A 9,991-nucleotide genomic window follows, 5' to 3' on the forward strand; every position below is an offset into this window, starting at 1 on the left:
TTCTAGTTATATTCTACTTCTGTTCTGGAAATTACATTCTTATCTAGTTCTAGTTCTATTCTTTCGATTCCATTTCTGTTTCTTTTTATTCGACAATAAAACAATGAAAAAATCGATTTACATTAAAACACACTTCCTTTATGATTAAAAAATTATAAACATTCTACCCTCCCGACACACTTGAAACTATTTAATAACCTAAAACGACATTTTTCTATTAAAATCCATAAAACCCAAATACAAATGCACAAAGTCGTAAACTTTGTATGTCTTTAAATGTATGATGTCATTGTAGTTGTATAACGACTATTCAGAGAAAATAATAATAAAAAATAAGAACTTGACTCTATTGTCTGATGAAAAGGGCACAATAACTATCAAATAGTACTTTTACACTACTGCTACGACACTCTTAGTCTATCGAATGCAAAAGGACTTAAGTCCTAGCCCATATAGATTCATACTTTTTATACCTACATAAAATGTATGTCTGTTGATATTCTTGTTGTCTTTTTTTTTATTTATTCGCATATATATAGACATACATTGCAATATGGATATATGTTCATCGGAGTATGATTGTGAAATATATTTGAAAGTGTGTATTTTGCCAGGACTTCTCTGCAGTTTATGATGACGCTCATTACTTACCATTGTAAGTGACTAAGAGATATTTAAGTACAAATTTACTTCCTGCTACATTGCTTAAGTTACATCATGTAACGATTGATTACTTTATAGATTACTAAGGGACACTCAAGTAACGATGACTCAATTAATCAGTAGCTTTCGTCTAAAGGGATACATGGCACATTTCAAAAATTCTGGTTCCTTGCTTGTCAATGAGTCAGTAATCATGTATGTATGTATTTCTATAAAGTGCGAGAATATTTGCCAGGACATATTACAAAAATATCTATAAGGAAATTCTGGGAAAAAATCTACTTTAAATACCATTCATTTATTCGTGTGAAAAATGATAAAGAAAAGTTTTCTGCACAATGTGTATTCATTCGTCTATCCTTTTGTTTGAGACAGTGAGTCGTATTATGCATGAAATTTTAATATTGTATAAATTATTTTTTATACACTATTTATAATTTAAAACTTAATATGTTGAATTTTAATTAATTTTAAAACATAATGTTTGAAGGTTGTTTAAAAATAGGATATGTAAAACGTTTTCTTGGAAATAAATAAAATAATAGCGTCTAGTTCAGTTTTAGTTCTGTTCTAATTCTGTTCTAGTTCTGTTCTAGTTCTGTTCTACTTCTGTTCTAGCTCTGTTCTAGTTCTGTTCTAGTTCTGTTCTAGTTCTGTTCTAGTTCTGTTCTAGTTCTGTTCTAGTTCTGTTCTAGTTCTGTTCTAGTTCTGTTCTAGTTCTGTTCTAGTTCTGTTCTAGTTCTAGTTCTGTTCTAGTTCTGTTCTAGTTCTGTTCTAGTTCTGTTCTAGTTCTGTTCTAGTTCTGTTCTAGTTCTGTTCTAGTTCTGTTCTAGTTCTGTTCTAGTTCTGTTCTAGTTCTGTTCTAGTTCTTTTTTAGTTCTATTCTAGTTCTGTTCTAGTTCTGTTTTAGTTAATTTTTAGTTCTAATCTAAATCTGTTCTAGTATTGTTCTAGTTCTGTTTAAATTCTGTTCTAGTTCAGTTCTAGTTCTTTTTTAGTTCTGTTTTAGATCTGTTTTAGTTCTGTTCAAGTTCTATTCTTGTTCTGTTCTAGTTCTTTTCTAGTTTTGTTCTACTTCTGTTCTAGTTCTGTTCTAGTTCGGTTCTAGTTCAGTCATAGTTCCGTTCTGTTCTAGTTCCGTTCTAGATCTGTTCTGTCCTAGTTCTGTTCGAGTTTTATTTTAGTAACGTTTCTCTTTACAGAATTTTTTTCTTTATAGGAAATGTTCACTAAATCTTCTGTTTTTAAAGAACTGTACGATCAAATTCCCCTATTTAGAATAATCAATAAATTTTTCTTTTCTGTTTATTTATATTTTCCTTTTCCAATAAATTTGAATAATTTTTTAGATGCTAGTATCGCAGTAGTTTTTAAATACTATTGTATTGTGTACAAACAATTTCAACAATTTTCAACACGTTTTTCTATTTGTCGTTATTTATTTGATGATTGTTGATAGTTATTTATTGCTATTATTATTATAATTTTTTTTTGAAATGTTCATTTATTACTACAAATTAATAAATTATTATTAGCACATTAAGTCGTTTTTGAAGTGTTTCTGTTCGGTATCAGCTGTGTGCGACACATTTCAAACATGAGTATGCGATTCGATACGTTACACTTACAAGTGGAACAATTGTAATTTTGTAAATTTGCTTTAAATTGCTTTTGTTGAGAGAGAAACCTGTTAAATTATTTTATTTTTTTTTTTTTGAACAATAGTCGTTGTTATCATCAATGTGTTGAATTTCAATGATCACATTTCGTGTGTATGAACGTTTAAATGTTTATGTGGGATGTGGGTCCGGCTGACTGGCTAATGCATGGTTGGTTGGCTTATTGACTGAAAATTAGTTCCGATATTTCATTTTAATGCTTGTTGCTGGGCGTAATTGTAAATAAACGTACTTGAACTTACAACTAAAACCTTGACTTGCAACAATTAAGCTTTTGGATGAAAACAACTAAAAAATTGAGTTGTAACAATCAAGTTTTCGATCAAAACAGGTAATGAAGAAGATAATAATTAAGTAATTAGTCTAGTCTATTGTCTAGTCTATAGTCAAGTCTATTGTCTAGTCTATAGTCTAGTCTATAGTCTAGTCTATAGTCTAGTCTATAGTCTAGTCTATAGTCTAGTCTATAGTCTAGTCTATAGTCTAGTCTATAGTCTAGTCTATAGTCTAGTCTATAGTCTAGTCTATAGTCTAGTCTATAGTCTAGTCTATAGTCTAGTCTATAGTCTAGTCTATAGTCTAGTCTATAGTCTAGTCTATAGTCTAGTCTATAGTCTAGTCTATAGTCTAGTCTATAGTCTAGTCTATAGTCTAGTCTATAGTCTAGTCTATAGTCTAGTCTATAGTCTAGTCTATAGTCTAGTCTATAGTCTAGTCTATAGTCTAGTCTATAGTCTAGTCTATAGTCTAGTCTATAGTCTAGTCTATAGTCTAGTCTATAGTCTAGTCTATAGTCTAGTCTATAGTCTAGTCTATAGTCTAGTCTATAGTCTAGTCTATAGTCTAGTCTATAGTCTAGTATATAGTCTAGTCTATAGTCTAGTCTATAGTCTAGTTATAGTCTAGTATAGTAGTCTAGTCTATAGTCTAGTCTATAGTCTAGTCTATAGTCTAGTCTATAGTCTAGTCTATAGTCTAGTCTATAGTCTAGTCTATAGTCTAGTCTATAGTCTAGTCTATAGTCTAGTCTATAGTCTAGTCTATAGTCTAGTCTATAGTCTAGTCTATAGTCTAGTCTATAGTCTAGTCTATAGTCTAGTCTATAGTCTAGTCTATAGTCTAGTCTATAGTCTAGTCTATAGTCTAGTCTATAGTCTAGTCTATAGTTTAGTCTATAGTCTAGTCTATAGTCTAGTCTATAGTCTAGTCTATAGTCTAGTCTATAGTCTAGTCTATAGTCTAGTCTATAGTCTAGTCTATAGTCTAGTCTATAGTCTAGTCTATAGTCTAGTCTATAGTCTAGTCTATAGTCTAGACTATAGTCTAGTCTATAGTCTAGTCTATAGTCTAGTCTATAGTCTAGTCTATAGTCTAGTCTATAGTCTAGTCTATAGTCTAGTCTATAGTCTAGTCTATAGTCTAGTCTATAGTCTAGTCTATAGTCTAGTCTATAGTCTAGTCTATAGTCTAGTCTATAGTCTAGTCTATAGTCTAGTCTATAGTCTAGTCTATAGTCTAGTCTATAGTCTAGTCTATAGTCTAGTCTATAGTCTAGTCTATAGTCTAGTCTATAGTCTAGTCTATAGTCTAGTCTATAGTCTAGTCTATAGTCTAGTCTATAGTCTAGTCTATAGTCTAGTCTATAGTCTAGTCTATAGTCTAGTCTATAGTCTAGTCTATAGTCTAGTCTATAGTCTAGTCTATAGTCTAGTCTATAGTCTAGTCTATAGTCTAGTCTATAGTCTAGTCTATAGTCTAGTCTATAGTCTAGTCTATAGTCTAGTCTATAGTCTAGTCTATTAGTCTAGTCTATAGTCTAGTCTATAGTCTAGTCTATAGTCTAGTCTATAGTCTAGTCTATAGTCTAGTCTATAGTCTAGTCTATAGTCTAGTCTATAGTCTAGTCTATAGTCTAGTATATAGTCTAGTCTATAGTCTAGTCTATAGTCTAGTCTATAGTCTAGTCTATAGCCTAGTCTGTAGTCTAGTCTATAGCCTAGTCTATAGTCTAGTCTATAGTCTAGTCTATAGTCCTGTCTATAGTTCAGTCTATAGTCTAGTCTATAGTCTATTCTATAGTCTAGTCTATAGTCTAGTCTATAGTCTAGTCTATAGTATAGTCTATAGTATAGACTATAGTCTAGTCTATAGTCTATTCTATAGTCTAGTCTATAGTCTAGTCTATAGTCTAGTCTATAGTCTAGTCTATAGTCTAGTCTATAGTCTAGTCTATAGTCTAGTCTATAGTCTAGTCTATAGTCTAGTCTATAGTCTAGTCTATAGTCTAGTCTATAGTCTAGTCTGTAGTCTAGTCTATAGTCTAGTCTATAGTCTAGTCAATAGTCTAGTCAATAGTCTAGTCAATAGTCTAGTCTATAGTCTAGTCTATAGTCTAGTCTAGAGTCTAGTCTATAGTCTAGCCTATAGTCTAGGTTACAGTCTACTCTATAGAGTAGTCTATAGTCTAGTCTATAATCAGGTCTATAATCTGGTCTATAGTCTGTTCTATAGTCTGGTCAATAGTCAAGTCTATAGTCTAGTCTATAGGCCATATTCTAGTCAATATTTCAATTAATGTTCGTTTTAAAGAAAATTAATTTTTCATTAATAATTCTACAAATTTCTGTTTTAAGTTGAAGTAAACTTTTTATAAATATTTAATTTCCGATTATATAGTTCCATTTTATCCGCCATCATCAATTTATTCTCCTATTAGTTCACAAGGTTAATTTGTTTCTACTTAGTTATTGCTGATGATGTTGTTGAGTTCACTTTGTATATGAACTATTATATAAAACGTTTTTAATCATTTATAATCAAGATTCAAGTATTTTATTCTTTCTATTGCATTTGAAAATGAAAATTATGCGAGAGTTTAAACGAATGTACTTTTAATGAACCCACTTTCTGTGTATGTGTGTGTGTGAGAGTGTGGTTGGTTTCTTTTTCTAAACTTTAGTTTGTGCATATATAGAAATTATTCATTGTTTTTTTGTTATTCCTCTTAAGCAAAGCAACAGCAAGAAACCTTGGAATCCATCCACATCATAACTTAACAAATGGTTATAACAACATAATAATGATAATGCGACTACAGAGCCACTACATCTACAATAAGTATATAAAAATTGTGTTTGCTCTGTTTTAAATGTTTTATTACAATCTCTTATTGAAGAGTTTTATATATGGAGGAGTGGCATAAGTATTAGAGAGAACTTGTTTTGTGGTTCTTAAGTGCGGGTCATAACCTTTCTTACAAGATGTAAATGTAAAAAAGTATATAAAACACAGCTTTCATGAGCAACCAATTTGTTACATAAACAGTGAATTTAAAAAAGTTTTGCAAAGCAATCTGGATTTTTTTAAAGAAAACCTTTGTCTAAAGTTCACAAAATTATAGGGGTTTATTATCTGTTTATATTTAGAATTTAAGAGGGCAATCACTTACTAGAATGATGGAAAATGTACTTAGTTATCAATGACACACTTTTGAAGGAAAACACACTTGTTATTATTTCAAGTTCAAAAAATGTTTGTAACAAAACTTTGTTTTATCTCTTTAAAATACTTTAATTTGTTATCTGCAAAATCCGTTAAAGATAAATTTTACTTAAATGTATACATATGGTTTCTAGTGTGATACGGATTCAGTTCTAGTACGGTTCTAGTTCAGTTCTAGTTTAGTTCTTGTTCATTTCTAGTTCAATATGAAAAAAAAAGAACTTCTAGTTCAGTTCTACTTCTGTTCTAGTTCTGTTCTAGTTCTGTTCTAGTTCTGTTCTAGTTCTGTTCTAGTTCTGTTCTAGTTCTGTTCTAGTTCTGTTCTAGTTCTGTTCTAGTTCTGTTTCTAGTTCTGTTCTAGTTCTGTTCTAGTTCTGTTCTAGTTCTGTTCTAGTTCTGTTCTAGTTCTGTTCTAGTTCTGTTCTAGTTCTGTTCTAGTTCTGTTCTAGTTCTGTTCTAGTTCTGTTCTAGTTCTGTTCTAGTTCTGTTCTAGTTCTGTTCTAGTTCTGTTCTAGTTCTGTTCTAGTTCTGTTCTAGTTCTGTTCTAGTTCTGTTCTAGTTCTGTTCTAGTTCTGTTCTAGTTCTGTTCTAGTTCTGTTCTAGTTCTGTTCTAGTTCGGTTCTAGTTCTGTTCTAGTTCTGTTCTAGTTCTGTTCTAGTTCTGTTCTAGTTCTGTTCTAGTTCTGTTCTAGTTCTGTTCTAGTTCTGTTCTAGTTCTGTTCTAGTTCTGTTCTAGTTCTGTTCTAGTTCTGTTCTAGTTCGGTTCTAGTTCTGTTCTAGTTCTGTTCTAGTTTTGTTCTAGTTCTGTTCTAGTTCTGTTCTAGTTCTGTTCTAGTTCTGTTCTAGTCTATAGAATAGACTAAAGTCTAGTCTATAGAATAGACTAAAGTCTAGTCTATAGAATAGACTAAAGTCTAGTCTATAGAATAGACTAAAGTCTAGTCTATAGTTTTTCTGTTCTAATTCTATTCTAGTACTGTTCTAGTTCTATTCTGGTTATGTTCTAGTTTTGTTCTAGTTTTGTTCTAGTTCTGTTCTGTCCTATTCTATTTCTATTCAAGTTCTGTTCTGGTTCTGTTTTAGTTCTGGTCTAGTTCTGTTTTAGTTCTGTTCTAGATTCGTTCTAAAGCTTTTTAATTCCTTCGGAATATTGTTTCTTAGTTACTTTATTTCTTCTTTTAGCTTAAATTGTACCAGAAAAAAGTAAATTCTCGAACCAATTGTATATAAATCTATATAATTGTTAAACAACTATGTTTGCTTATTTTTGCTTCTGATACCAATCAATGTTGATATTGTGACAACTGTTTCTATTTAATAAGGGAATTAAAATGTTTTTAGAAGTGAGATGGTATGAAATCAAATACTAACTACGCCCTCGCAGATAAAGTATTTAGAAAAACTAAAAATATTTTCCACAAAGTTTGCAGTTTTAGAAAATCTACAAGAATTTAATTTTTTGTTTGTGCAAGGCAACTAACAGAAGTTGAAATTGTCAATGACTGTGGTGCCGATTGCAAAATAAATAATATTAAATATAGAACTCTCTAAGTTTTAATACGATCTAAGTGCTGGTAAAATATTGAGTAGTAGGTATCAAGTACCGATTATTTTCATACGATCTAAACTTATAGTTGTTCCTTTTTAACAATAATCAAATTATTTACTTTTCTAATTTATTAAATGGGAAGCAATCAGGAAGAACTTTTCATATTATTTATCTATTATATTATGCTAACAAAAAACAAATATTTTTAAACTTCCTTGCAAATTTTTCTATATGTTCTTAGAATAATAAACAATTTTATTTATTTATTCCGTATATTCAGTTGCAAACGTCATAAAATCTTTATAAATTTAGTTACAGCAACAGTATGAAAACCACTGCTAATTACTCATAGACAATCGTATGTAGACGACCGTCATTTATATTGTAAACAAAGTCATTTTTTAATTATTTTATACTGTTTCTATTGTTGTTATTGTATTAATACGTTTTCTTACTTGTTGCTGATTAAAAAGATATTTAAACAAAGCAATCTGCATTAATGTTACTTAAAGTTGCAACAAACAATCTACACACTTCATCAGATTATATGAAAATATTAAAAGCTTTAACATTTTTAAACTAACAGACAGTTGTAGTTTATTTTTGGTTCTGATCTAGTTCTTTTTAAGTTTTGTTCTAGTATTGTCCTAGTTCTGTTCTAGTTTTGTTTTAGTTCTGTTCTAGTTCTGTTCTAGTTCTGCTCTAGTTTTGTTATAGTTCTGTTCTAGTTCTGCTCTAGTTCTGTTCTGTTCTAGTTCTGTTCTAGTTCTGTTCTAGTTCTGTTCTAGTTCTGTTCTAGTTCTGTTCTAGTTCTGTTCTAGTTCTGTTCTAGTTCTGTTCTAGTTCTGTTCTAGTTCTGTTCTAGTTCTAGTTCTGTTCTAGTTCTGTTCTAGTTCTGCTCTAGTTCTGTTCTAGTTCAGTTCTGTTCTGGTTCAGTTCTAGTTCAGTTCTAGTTCAGTTTTAGTTCAGTTCTAGTTCAGTTCTAGTTCAGTTCTAGTTCAGTTCTAGTTCTAGTTCTAGTTCAGTTCTAGTTCAGTTCTAGTTCAGTTCTAGTTCAGTTCTAGTTCAGTTCTAGTTCAGTTCTAGTTCAGTTCTAGTTCAGTTCTAGTTCAGTTCCAGTTCATTTTTAGTTCAGTTCTAGTTCAGTTCTAGTTCAGTTCTAGTTCAGTTCTAGTTCAGTTCTAGTTCAGTTCTAGTTCAGTGCTAATTCTGCTCTAGTTATGTTCTAATAATGTTCTAGTTCTTTTACAGAAAAATGTCGATAAACATTTTGTTGTCCATTACGTCCCACTGTGCACAATATTTGTTTTGCTCTCTTTAATGTTTTGTTCTTTAAAAATGATTTTGTATTAAAAATGTATCCATATCTCTAAATGAAGGTGTACAACAGATAATATTACATAGTTGGGCTTTTAGATTTTTATTTTTTGTAGGTTTGTTGTTTTTTCCCTAAGTCCTTGAAATATCAGCCATCACTTTTAAAAACAACATTACAGGCGATTATTATCAACATCCTCTGTCTGCTTCTCCTCCTTATGCATTGTTTTTCATCATGGTTAAGGACATTTTAGGAAATGTCAATTTTATACTTACACAATGACAAATCTTGTTATATATATGTGTATCGGTGTTAGTGGAAGTATTAGTTTGTGTAAAATACAAATAATTTTCATGTCGTTCTTTTCGATTTTATAGTGTGAAATTAATTTTTATGTTTTAATTGACAGCAAGTTGATGATTGATTTTTAGAGAAATAAAAAAACTATTATTTTATATTGGAAATAATCATTTTAACACCTAAATACAATAAATATGAAAATTAGGTTACAAAAGTGAAATTATGAAATTTTTGTTTATTTTCTTGATAATTTGGCACAAATAAGTATTTGCCAAAAAGTAACAACAGCTGTCAATGGAATGACATATTCAAAACTATGAGGCTATTAAAGTGATACAAGCACTTATGCTTTCAAAAAATGTGGGAATTATTTGAAAATTTTAAATGTTTAAAAGAAATATTAGAATATCTATTTATTATTAAACATTTTTATAATATTATTTTTATTTTCTATTTCAGGTAATTGTTGTTGCATTTAATTTGCCATATTTTGAGTAAGTTAGATTTTATTGTTATATCTTTGAAATATTTAAAAATATATAAAAATTTCACCATAAATTTTAAAAACAAATACAGGAAATTCTTATTTTTATTAAAGAAACTAAAAGAAAAACAAAATATATTTATAATATTTTTATTTCAAATTATTTTTATAGAAATTTTTCTTAATATTTACTAAAAATAGATCAGAAAACCCGAATGGAAAAATTATTGTTGTTATTTATTTTTTTGGTTTTTAAACAGACGGACTTATTGTCACTTAAATTCTGTTGACTCATGGGGAAAGTTTTGATACTCTACAATAAGCAAATGGGTAAAGGTCAACAAGTTTAGTTGACTGACTCGAAAAATAATTCTAGAACAGAACTAGAACAGAACTTGATTAGAACTAGAACAGAACTAGAACAGAACTAGAACAGAACTAGAACAGAACTAGAACAGAACTAGAACAGAACTAGAACAGAACTAGAACAGAACTAGA

The 9,991-nt window shown here is 29.7% G+C and overlaps 1 long non-coding RNA gene across 1 annotated transcript in view; it reads left to right on the forward strand.

Annotated features, from left to right (window-relative positions):
• Positions 1 to 9,587, forward strand: part of LOC124420955 — a 54,656-nt gene extending 45,069 nt beyond the window's left edge. Inside the window, exon 3 of the long non-coding RNA XR_006941456.1 lies at positions 9,469 to 9,587. This is a non-coding gene — a long non-coding RNA (uncharacterized LOC124420955). The remainder of the gene's footprint in view (positions 1 to 9,468) is intronic.
• The last annotated feature ends 404 nt before the right edge of the window (positions 9,588 to 9,991 follow it).

This window comes from Lucilia cuprina, chromosome 6 (genome assembly GCF_022045245.1).
Source record: "Lucilia cuprina isolate Lc7/37 chromosome 6, ASM2204524v1, whole genome shotgun sequence".
Lineage (NCBI taxonomy): Eukaryota > Metazoa > Arthropoda > Insecta > Diptera > Calliphoridae > Lucilia > Lucilia cuprina.